The sequence below is a fragment of the Vombatus ursinus genome, unplaced genomic scaffold (genome assembly GCF_900497805.2).
Source record: "Vombatus ursinus unplaced genomic scaffold, bare-nosed wombat genome assembly UNPS02014789.1, whole genome shotgun sequence".
Taxonomy (NCBI): domain Eukaryota; kingdom Metazoa; phylum Chordata; class Mammalia; order Diprotodontia; family Vombatidae; genus Vombatus; species Vombatus ursinus.
This window is the reverse complement of record NW_020954567.1, coordinates 16,390,047-16,402,130: the sequence shown is the minus strand read 5'-3', so window position 1 is coordinate 16,402,130 and position 12,084 is coordinate 16,390,047. Positions and strand designations below refer to the sequence as shown.

Genomic DNA, 12,084 nt, shown 5'->3' with positions numbered 1-12,084 from the left:
TGTAAACCCCTTTTATATGTACAGGTTGCTTTCACATAATATAGGGTTCATTATAATAGGCATCATTTCATTTTGTCTTCGTTAAATTTTTGTTTGACTTTTCCTTTGTTTGCACAAGTCAGTTTCTGTTAAACTTCCCTCCAGTGATCATAGCCAAAGAAAGAGAATAATCAATCAGTCAATATTTATTAAATGTCCACTGTGTGCCTGGCCCTTTGCTAAGTGCTGGGGATGCAAAAAGACAGTGCTTGCCCTCAAGGAGCTTACAGTCTAATGGGGGAGACAGCCAACAAACAAATACATACAAAGCAAGCTGTATGTAAGATAGATAGGAAATAATTAATACAAGGAAGGCACTAGAACTAGAGCAGCTAGATGACACAGTGGATAGAGTGCCAGACCTGGAGTCAGAGGGACCTGAGTTCAAATCTGGCCTCAGACACTTACTAGCTTTGTGACCTTGAGCAAGTCACTTAACTTTCCTGGAGTTTAAAGGAAGCCAGGGAGGTCAGTAGGTAGAGCAGAGAAGGACAAGTATTTCAGGCATGGAGGACAGCCTGAGGCAGAGAAATAGAGTGTCTTGTACATAGAATAGCCAAGAGGCCAGTGTCACTGGATCAAATAGAGGTAACTAGAGAGGGAGAGAAGGGTTTGGAAGAGAAGACTAGAAAAGTAGGAGGTGGATTCATTATGACTTTCAATGTCAAACAAAGCATTATATAGCTGATCCTGGAGGTAATAAGGATCCCCTGGAGATTATTGAATAGGGGGTGGTTGTGACATGATCAGACCTGTGCTTTGTGAAAATCATTTTAGTGGCTGAATTGAGGATGGATTGGAGCGGGGAGAGACTTGAGGCAGGCAGACCCAACAGCATGCTATTGCACTAATCCAGATTTGAGGTGATGAAGACCTGCACTAAAGTGGTGGAAATGTGAGGGAAAAGAAGGAAACATATTCAAGAGATATTACAAAAGTGAAATTAACTTGTCTTGGCAACAGATTGGATATAGGGGGTGAGAAATACCAAGGAGCCCAAGATGAATCTGAGGGACTGGGAGGATACTATTGCTCTTTACAATAAAAAGGAGTATAAGAGTGGGATAAGATATAAGAGTAAAGATAATGAGTTCTGTTTTGGACATATTGAGTTTAAGACATCTATTGCACTTATAGTTCGAGAACAATTATGGTACTGGATCTGAGAGCCTGGAAAACCAAGCACCAGCGCTGAGTAGTGGCAGTTACCAAATGACATCACTGTATCATGGGACAGGAATTTTGGGCTTCATTAGATTAAAACTTTCCTATGGAAGAAATCTGAGATATTTGCTGGTAATGATGGTTTCTTGTTCCCTCTAAAGTTCTCTTTCCAACTGATCTGGATTTCATGCCCAGCTTTCTTCAAGTTCTAAGTAGAACTTGAAACATTAATTAGATAATATCTTTATCCAAAGGTCTAAAGATAAGAACACTGGATTCAGAGACAGTGAGCCTGGATTTGGATCCCAGCTTTGATCTTTTTATCTATGTGACCTCGGGGAAGTTTCATAAAATGTAGATAGGTACTATTTATTGTATTTGCAGTACCTACATCATCGGATTACTGTGAAGAAAGCACTTTGTAGGTCTCAAATCATTCGGTCAATCTGTTACCACTACAATAACAAAGTACAAAGGGATTTTAAGTTCACATTATTTCATGCAGTATAGAAATTTGGTGGAGAATGGGGAAGAAAAACTAAATGTGACCCCTACCATTCAGTTCGCATTTGGCAGGATCTAACCAAGGTCCTGGGGGTAAGGGGGAAGCCCATTAATCCAATACTGGGTCCCATGCCAGCAAATCTTTCAATTTCTCATTTCATCGGAGACCATGCTCCAAGGAGAAATGAGACAACTGCTTCAACCCCAGCTCAGAAATTCTAGATCACAAGCTCTGTCCCAGCATGGGGCATCTGACAGGACATGGTAGGTAAGAGAAATGGGGAATCACTGCAGGGTGATGGTCCCATTAAAACAAGGTAATAAGGCCGTGCAAGGTAGAAAGAAGGCAGAGGAGTGTCCCCTTGTTAGTATTCAAGCACAAGCTTACATAAGTGGGCTGCCCTTGAATCTGACTCGTGATCAAAGATTTGACTTTTGGGGAAAGCTGGGTGATCAGGGGACAAAGCGTAGTGTCTGTGACTTTTTCTGCAAAAGCAATGGAAGAAAGAGGCTGCAGATAAAGTGGTAAAGAGAGTGTCTGTAACAGCACAAACCCACACACTCAAAGAAAACCTCCGATAGGCTTTCAGGAAGGGAAAATAATTGTGTGCTAATTGGTCTGTTGACAGAGAGAGTCCTGCCTTCCTGCCTTCTGAAAGCCCAGATGAATCTCGCCTTCATTAGCAAGTCCAATTTTCCATAAATAATGGGAGCCTGCAAAACCTCACTCCAGCCGCCCTGCTTTCCTCTTCTTTACCCTTCCCCCATCCACTCCCCTTTCCTCTCCCTTCCTAGGGGGCCCCTGTCAAAGCAAAAGCCAGAGAGAGAAATAGGTTTCTAATTGCAAACATTAGGGATGGGGAGAGCTGCTTGGGTGAAGGTGGGTGTGCTAAAACAAGCACAAATTGAATCTTACCTCTGCTGTAGCAGAGGATTCAGACAGGTCATTTCTAAGGACACTCTTGGGAGAAGAGGGAATACCAGAACTCTCTCCTCACCATCATGCTCTGTACGTAAGATTTAGGGCAGCTCCTCTTTCATCAGTTCAGGTGGATCTTAAATCCCCCCTTCCTTTCCTCCTGCCTCCACCCTCCACCTGAGCAGATGACTGAGCACAAGATGTTCTACAGGTAAGGAACAGAGCCTGCTCCACCTCCCTTGCCAGTCCTTCCATCTTTATGAACTACACAGTTCTTTATGTACTATGCAGCACTCTAAAGAAGCTACTAAGGGAATGAGAGGAAGGAAAATGAGCAAGTAAGCTTACACCTGTTCAGAGAGGTAAGAAAAAAAGCAGAAATTCTCTTCCCCTGGTTTTTCCTTTATGGAGTGAGGAGGGCTAGCAGACTCCCCACTCCCACCCCTTCTCTACAGACGGGAAGCTCTCTCTGTTGGTCACTGGGAAGGTGTTTTCAATTAAAAGAGAGAGGAGACAAGTGCTAAGCAGTGTCAGCAAAATAGTAGACACTGGCTGGGGGTGGAGGTAAGGTGATATACTCAGAGGTGCTCATAATTTCGAACTGTGCTACAAGGTCAAGTTGGAAATTCCAAAACATTAGCTAGTTGATAGCTAGAGATTTGACAGCATAAACAAAAATTTCAAAGATTTCTGGTGGGACGTCTTTGGAAGCTGGAGCTAAACTTGTAGGTCAGACATGTCCACATGCCAATTGGGGAGGGGAAAAAATAGTATAATTCTCTCATTCCAAAGTCTAGCTTTGTAACCTTGGGTAAATGCTGAGGCATAATTCATAGTAATATTACAAGTCACAGAAACTATGCAGGTCTCTCTATGGAGGACAAGTCACTCACTAGGCTTGGATAAGAGTCCCTTCTCTGTACACAAATACATACATATGACTTCTGCCTTGTAGGGGAAAAAAAAAAGAATCAAAACAGGATTTCAACCCAGGTATTCTGACTCCTGAGTCAGTGCTTTTCCCACTGCATTTTATTGATCATTTATTTCATCAGGGTAACTGCTTCTTATATCAGTGCAGAATCATAACCTTTCCATGCTTTGGTAGGTAGATTATCTCACGAATTATTATGGCCCACCAAAATTCATCATTTGATGGCCAGGTCTCTGGTTGAAGATGAACCTCTCAAATTTACATAACTTAGTCCTTGGATTTTCTTGACATGCCTCAAGCACACATAGCTCTGTCTGGTTTCTTTCCTGTGCCATTCCCATTGCTTTTAATGCCTTCTTTTCCCATGGACACATTTTGAGATCCCACCTATCCCACACTGCCAAACTTGAAAGCATCAAGACTTCCTTGATCTACCAGCAATAATTTCTCCCTCTTTAGTAATCCCACAATACTTTGTTTATATCTCTCCTGCAGCACTTATCATATTTGGCCTTGTATTGTATTTTCCAGTTTAGTAGGAATACCAAAACTCTGTCTGTGCCTGTCTCTCTATCTCTATTTCTGTGTGTCTGTCTTTGTCTCTCTCTGCCTCTCTCTGTCTCTCTTTCTCTCTCTTTCTCTCCCCTCCATGTCACTATGTCTTAGTATCTCTCTCACTGTTACTTTCTATCACTGTTTCTGTCTCCTATGTCTGTCTGTCTGTTTCTGTGGCTCTGTCTCTGTCTTTTCCCCTCCATTGTGGTGTCTACTCTGTGACAGGCACTGTTCTAAGTGCTGGAGATGCAAAGAAAGGTAAAGAGCAGCCCTAACCCTTTCCCCAGGAAATGTGGGCAATTGGCTATTTATAAGGGTATTTTTGTCAAGTGCTACCAGATTTCTCATTTTCATTCATTGGTTACCAGATCCCTAAGGTTAGGTGACCCCTTGACTCAGCAAAATTACATATCCTCAATGATCAGATTCATTCATTCATTCATGAAGCTCAACTTTCTGTAGGCTAATATGTATTTGTTCAAAGAATACTTACTGAGGAGTTACTGTATACAAAGAACCCTGATAGGGACTGTGGAGGATACAAAGGGTAAGTACAGTATGGTCTTTGACTTAAAGGGACTTACTATATGATAGAAAATACAGAACATACAGGGTGTCCTAAAAGTCTTAGTACAGATTTAAGCTTAAGACTTTTGGCACACCCTATGTACCCTATAAAAACAATACAAGGCCAAATATGATAAGTACTGCAGGAGAGATATAAACAAAGTATTGTGGGATTACTAAAGAGGGAGAAATTATTGCTGGTAGATAAGGAAGTCTTGATGCTTTCAAGTTTGGCAGTGTGGGATAGGTAGGATCTCAAAAATGTGTCCATGGGAAAAGAAGGCATTAAAAGCAATGGGAATGGCACAGGAAAGAAACCAGAGCTATGTGTGCTTGAGGCATGTCAAGAAGCCCAATTTGTATGGGACATGAAGTTCATATAGAAAGAACAGTGGCCAACAAGGTCAAAAAATACTAAATTGTGAAATGATGTAGTCTTTACTAATTCCCACATTAGGGAGTGGAGAAGTATAATAGAACCCATAAAGAGAAATATAATTTGGAACAGGGGATCACATCAGTGTCATTTCTTCATCTTGACTATTGTCTTTCTTGATGGGTTTTTTCCTTACTCGTCCCTTTTGAGGAATGAATAGTTATTTGTTAATTGTTGCCCATATACATCCTTCCTTTATTCTTTATTATATTCTAGGAGTTGGACACTTCCAAATACTTACCAGAGAATGTAACACATTGCCATCCTATGTAGCACACTGGGCAAGCCCCCAGCCTTGCTCAAAGTTAGACTACTATTGTAGCCCTAAGATTCCTAAAGTTTGCTATTGTCTTTGTTCCAGTAAATAGAACCCAATAGGGGAAAGATCCTATACAAATTAAAAAGCTACCACTCCAGGCTCCAATGTATTACAATCTCCCCATTCTCACATTCTCAGCAGCTTAACATCTGGTAAATACAATGATAACAACAAAAAAAAGAAACACTTTCAAAATTTTCAAATAATTGCTTTATTCTATTTTTAGTTAATCATTTCCTCTATCTGAAAAATAAATCCGTGGTACATCGAATTGAAATGCAAAAGCCATTCCTTTTATTTTCCATCTAGTTCCATCAGATTGTTCCATAATCATTCCCTCTCTCCTTAATCTTCAATCTCTCTCCTCTTTCTACTAGTTCCTTCCCAGCTGCCTACAAATATCCCCAAGTCTTCTGCATCCTTAAAAAACAATTGTCTATAGACCCTGCCATTCACTCAAGCTAGCATCATACATCTCTGCTCCTCCATCCACAACCAGATTCCTGGTAAAAGTTATCTACATTCATTGCCTCTACTGCCTCCTCTCTCACACATGCTTCTCAACCCTCTGCAATATGGCTTCTGACCTCATTGCTCAACTGAAACTTTTCTCTCCACAGCTTTTCTCAGTCATCAAACTTACTGGTCTCTCTGCAGTATCTGGCATTGCTGACCACCCTCTCTTCCTTAATTGTTGCTCTTCTTTGGGGTTTTGTGACGATGATTTCTCCTGGTTCTCCTTCAAGGAGCCCAGCTGCTCATTCTCAGTCTTCTTTACTGATCTATCATCCACATCACAGGAGCTGTGGATGGACCTTAAGGCTATATTCTGGGCCCTCTTCTTTTTCAATGAGATCATCAGTTTATGAGATTTTAATTGCCATCTCTATGCTGATTGCCAGATCTGTATATTCATAAATTTTGGATCCAGGCCCACATCACCAACTATATATTGGGTATTTCCAATTGGATATACCATGGACATCATAAATTCAATATGTCCTCATTATCTCTCACTATTAAATCTATCCCTCTTCCAAACTTCCTTATTTCTGTTGAGGTGATCATTAATTTTCCAGTATTAGCCATACTGCAAAAAAGCAGGGAAAATAAAGTGAAAAAAATATGCTTCAATCTGCATTCAGAGTCCATCAGTTCTTTCTTTGGAGGTAGATTGCATTTGTCATCATAAGTCCTTCAGAATTGTCTTTGATCATTGTGATACTGAGAATAGCTAACTCATTCACAATTTATCATTGTACAATATTGCTGTTACTGTGTAGGCTCTTCTGCTGGTTCTGCTCACTTCACTTTGCATCACTTCACAAAAATATTTCCAGGTTTTTCTGAAAGCATCCTGCTTATCATTTCTTATAGCACAATAGTATTCCATCAAAATCATATGCCACAACTTGTTGAGCCATTCCCCAATTGATAAGCATCCCCTCAATTTATAATTCTTTGTCATCACATAAAAAACTACTACAAATATTTTTGTACATGAAGTTACTTTTCTTTTTTTCTTTGATCTTTCTGAGATACGGAATGTGTAGTTGTATTCCTGGGTCAAAGAGCACGCAGCATTTTATAACTTTTTGGGCATCGTTCCAAACTGTTCTCTAGAGTGGTCGGATTAGTTCACAACTCCACCAATTAGTGTTCCAATTCTTCCACATCCCCTCCAACATTTATCATCCTTTTCTGTCATATTAGCCAATCTGATAGGTGTGACATGGTACCTCAGAGTTGTTTTGATTTGCATTTCTCTTATCAGTAGTGATTTCGAGTATTTTTGTGACTACAAATAGCTTTGATTTTTCCTTCTGAAAACTGCCTATCCATGTCCTTTGACCATTTATCAATTGGGGAATGACTAATATTCTTATAAATTTGACTCAGTTCTTTATATATTTGAGAAATAAGGCCTTTATCAGAGAAATTTGTAAAACCAAAATTCCTCTGATTTGCTGCCTTCTTTCTAATCTTGGCTGTATTTGTTTGTACAAAACTTTTAAATTTAGTATAATTAAAATTATCCATTTTATATCCTGTACTGCTTTCTCTCTCTTATTTGGTCATAAATCCTTCCCTTATCCATAAAGTTACAGGTAAAAGAGACTTTTCATGCTCTCATAATTTGCTTATGATATCACTCTTTATGTCTAAATCATGTACCCATTTTGACCTTATCTTGGTATATGGTGTGAGAGGTTGGTCTAAAATCTAGTTTCTGCTAAACTGCTTTCCAGTTTTCCCAGCAATTTTTGTCGAGTAGTGAGCTCTTGTCCCAAAAGCTTGGATCTTTGGGTTTATCAAAACTAGATTACGATGGTAATTTACTACTGAGTATTGTGTACCCAATCCATTCCACTGATCACTGGATTCTTTTAATTTCAATTTTACCCTCTGGTTCTAGGATATCAGGAGAGTTTTCTATGACGATTTCTTGAAATATAATTTCTAGGCTCTTTCTTTGATCATGTTTTTCAGGTAGTCCAATAACTGTTAAATTACCTCTCCTCAATCTATTTTCTATCTATTTTCCAGATCAGTTGTTTTTTCCAATAAGATATTTCACACTTTCTTCTATTTTTTTTCCATTTTTTTCTTGTTTTATTGTTTCTTTATGTCTCATGGAGTCATTCACTTCCACTTGCCCAATTTTAATTTTTAAGGAATTATTTTCTTCAGTGAGCTTTTGGCACCTCTTTTTCCATTTAACAAATTCTGCTTTTTAAGGAGTTCTCTTCAGTGGATTTTTTTTTTTGCCTCTTTTACCATTTGGCAAAGTCTATTTCTAACATGTTTTCTTCAGTGGTTTTTTTGTATGCCTCTTTTACCAAGTTGTTGACTCTCTTTTCATAATTTTCCTGCATCATTCTCATTTTTCTTCCCAATTTTAAATCTATTCCTCTTAACTGATTTTTAAAATCCTTTGGGATCTATTCCCAGGAATTCTTGGGCTTGTGTCCAATTCATATTTTTCTTTGAGGCTTTGCCTGTGGCTGTTTTGACATTATTGTCTTCTGAGTTTGTGTCTTAATCTTCCCTCTCACCATAATAACTTTTTTATTGTCACAGTGTTTTTGTTATTATTTGATCATTTTCCAGCTTATTTCTTGACTTGTAACTTCATGTTCAAATTGAACTCTGCTGCTGAGGTTGAGGGGATACTGTCCCAAGCTCCAGGTTTTTCACGCTGCTGTTTTCAGAGCTAGTTCTAGGGGTCTATAGGTTTTTGCTGTTTCCAAGGTGATATGATCTAAAGTGAGGTGGGGTCACTACTCTTCTGGCCTGTGTTCTAGTCTTTAATCAGGAAGGGACTTTGTTTCTCTGCAGCCACAAGTACTAGTGCTGCTCTTAGCTCTTAAACTGTGGCCAGGTCCTCTGCTCTTTTGTAGCCACAAGCACTAGCACTCCTTTCTGCCTTGAAACTAAGACCAGAGCCTCTACTTCCCTGTTAGCAAGCACAAGCACTCTACCTCATCCAGGCACTGTGAGCAAGGACCCTACTCCCCTATGGCCACAAGTGCCAGTGCTTCTCTTCGCGTTGGAAGTACAACCCAGAATTGCATATTGGCAATTTCAACAGGGTCCTTAACCCAGTGCCAGCAAAGAGTGTGCTGAAATCTCTTTTTGACCAGTTGTCTGACTCCCTTACCATCTGTGGGTAGAGAGCTCCTGAAACTGCTGCCACTGTTGCAGCTTCCTCCAAAGCCTGCAGCTGGTGTTGCCTCTGTGTGCGCTATACTATGGGCCAACCTTTACCCCAGTATCATAGACTTTCCCTCCTGACCCCCTAAGGAGGTCTAGCCTGGAAAAATGTCTCATCCTGCCCTTTTGTTCCTCTGCCACTCCGGAATTGATCTCAGGCATTATTTTAAAGATATTTGGAGGGGAATGTTGGGTGAGTTCAGCTGAGTTGTTGCCTGTACTCCACCATTTGGGGCCACTGAAGGCAAGGCTTTTTGATGGGAGAAACCATTTTAATTGTCTTTTTATGCCCAGTGTTTTACAAATAATAAGCACGTAATAAATGTCTGTTGCACTGAATTGGAAAAAAAAATTTTTGTTGTTGCTTTCTCCACAATTCCTCTCTCATCCATCCCCCTCTCTTTTGTCACACCACCATACTGGTTGAAACCATGAGTACCTCTAACCAGGATAATTGCAATAGCCTTCCCTTTAGTCCTATTGCCTTAAGATTCTTAACATTCAATTCCACCTTCCACACAGAAGCCAAAGTGATTTTACTAAAATATAAGTCTGACTAGGTCACTTCACTTTTCAATAAACTCTCTTAGTTCCCTATTACCTATAGGAACAAATATTAAAAATTCTGTTTAGCATTTAAAACCCTTTGATGCAGCCAATGTTAGAAGGAAAGTAGAAATCTGAGAAACAATTTTTATAGCCAGTATTTCTCATAAAGGCCTCATTTCTCAAATATATAGAGAACTGAGTCAAATTTATAAGAATACAAGTCATTCCTCAATTGATAAACGGTCAAAGGATATGAACTAGCAATTTTCAGATGAACAAATTAAAGCCATCTATAGCCATATGAAAAAATGCTCTAAATCACTATTAATTAGAGCAATACAAATTAAAACAACTCTGAGGTACCACCTCACACCTATCAGATTAACTAATATGACAAAAAAGGAAAATGATCAATGTTGTAGAGGATGTGGGAAAATTCAGACACTAATGCATTGTTGGTGGAGTTGTGAACTAATTCAACCATTCTGGAGAACAATTTGGAATTATGCCCAAAGGGCTATAAAAACTGTGTATACCCTTTGATCCAGTAATACCACTTCTAGGTCTGTATCTCAAAGAGATCACAAAAAGGGGAAAAGAGCCCACATGTACAAAACTATTTATAGCAGCTCTTTTTGTGGTGGCAAAGAATTGGAAATTGAGAGGATGCCCATCAATTGGGGAATGGCTGAACAAGTTATGATACATGTATGTAATGAAATGCTACTGTATTATTGATGAGCAGATGGATTTCAGAAAAACCTGGAAAGATTTACATGAATGGATGCTGAACAATGTGAGCAGAACCAGGAGAAACATTGTACACAGTAACAGCAACACTGTGCAAAGATCAACTATGATAGACTTAGCTCTTCTCAGCAATACAATGATCCAAGACAATTCCAAAAGACTCATGATGGAAAATATTATCCGCATCCAGATTATGGTGTCTGAATGCAGATGAAAGCACACTACTTTCACTTTTTGTTGTTTTCTTTTTCTTTTCTTTCTCGTTTTTCCCTTTTGTTCTGCTTCTTCTTTCACAACATGACTAATGTGGAAATATATGATTGTACATGTATAACATATCAGATTGTGTGTTGTCTTGGGGAGGAGAAAAGAGGGAGAAAAATTTGGAACTCAATATCTTATATAAGTGAATGTCAAAAACAATCTTCCAATGTAATTAGAAAAAAATAAAATACTATTTAGTGGGGGGTGGGGATAAAGCCGTTTGAGATTTGTACCCAGACTACCTTTCCAATCTTACTACAATTACTGCCATTCTTGAACACAAAAGTACTTCCAGGCTGGCCCTCTTAATATTCCCCATACCTGGCACTCCATCTCCCATCTCTATGTTTTTATATACTGACTGTTCTCCATGCCAGGAATTCACTCCCTTCTCCTCCCCCCTCTTAGAATCTCTAGTTTCTTTCAAGGTTCAGCTGAAGTGCTATCTTCGACATGAAGCTCTTCTCATTTCCTCAGCTTCTAATGTCTGTGTCCCACTCCCAATTATCTTGTATGAATTTTGAATATGCTTATTCACATACATGTTTTCTCCTTGGACAAATTATAATCTTTTAGTAAGGGGCTATTTTGCTTTTTTTTTAAACAGGGCATGGCACATAGTAGGTGCTTAATAAATTCTTTATTTTTAATTTGTACACTTTGATCTAACAATATCACTACTAGACATACACTGCAAAAAGGACAAAGAAAGGGAAAGTACCCAAATGTACAAAAATATGTACAGCAATACTTTCTGTAGCAGTAAAGAAGTGGAAAAAAGATTGAGAAAAAAAACAGTGATACATGAAATTGAATATTGCGGTGTGAAAATTGATGAATGAAGAATTTAGAGAACTTTGAGAAAACTTGTATGAATGGATATGAAGTGAAATAGTAAGAACCAGGAGAGAACAATTTACATAATGACCACAGTAATATGAAGGACAACTTTGAAAGACTTTAGAACTCTGAATACTGTAAACAAACATGACTTCAGAAGATTGATGGTGGAACATGCCTCCTGCCTCTTGGCTGAGAATTGACAGACTAGAGGTATGGAATGTGACTTTTATTTTCAAATATGGCCATTGGATTGATTTGTTTAGCTTGACTATATTTTTAAAAAGGAGGACTTCAATGAGTGGGGGAGATGAGTTAGCGGGAAGTGATAGAGATGGATGAAAGAATAGAAGGCACAAAGGAGAATACATCAATAAAACATAAAAGAAAATATACCAAAGAGAGATTTAGAAGAGGATACAAACCAATGAGGTAATTTTGTTATTACCTTGTTAAATTTAGCACACACTTTCAAAAATAAACTATACAAAAAATTCATAGTTTCATACATTATTTACTTTTTTGTGCTT

General features: G+C 38.8%; 1 protein-coding gene across 1 annotated transcript in view; it reads right to left on the bottom strand.

The window, feature by feature from the left end:
* BRINP2 (BMP/retinoic acid inducible neural specific 2) overlaps positions 1-12,084 on the bottom strand; it is a 141,119-nt gene that overhangs the window by 18,799 nt on the left and 110,236 nt on the right. The window lies entirely within an intron of this gene.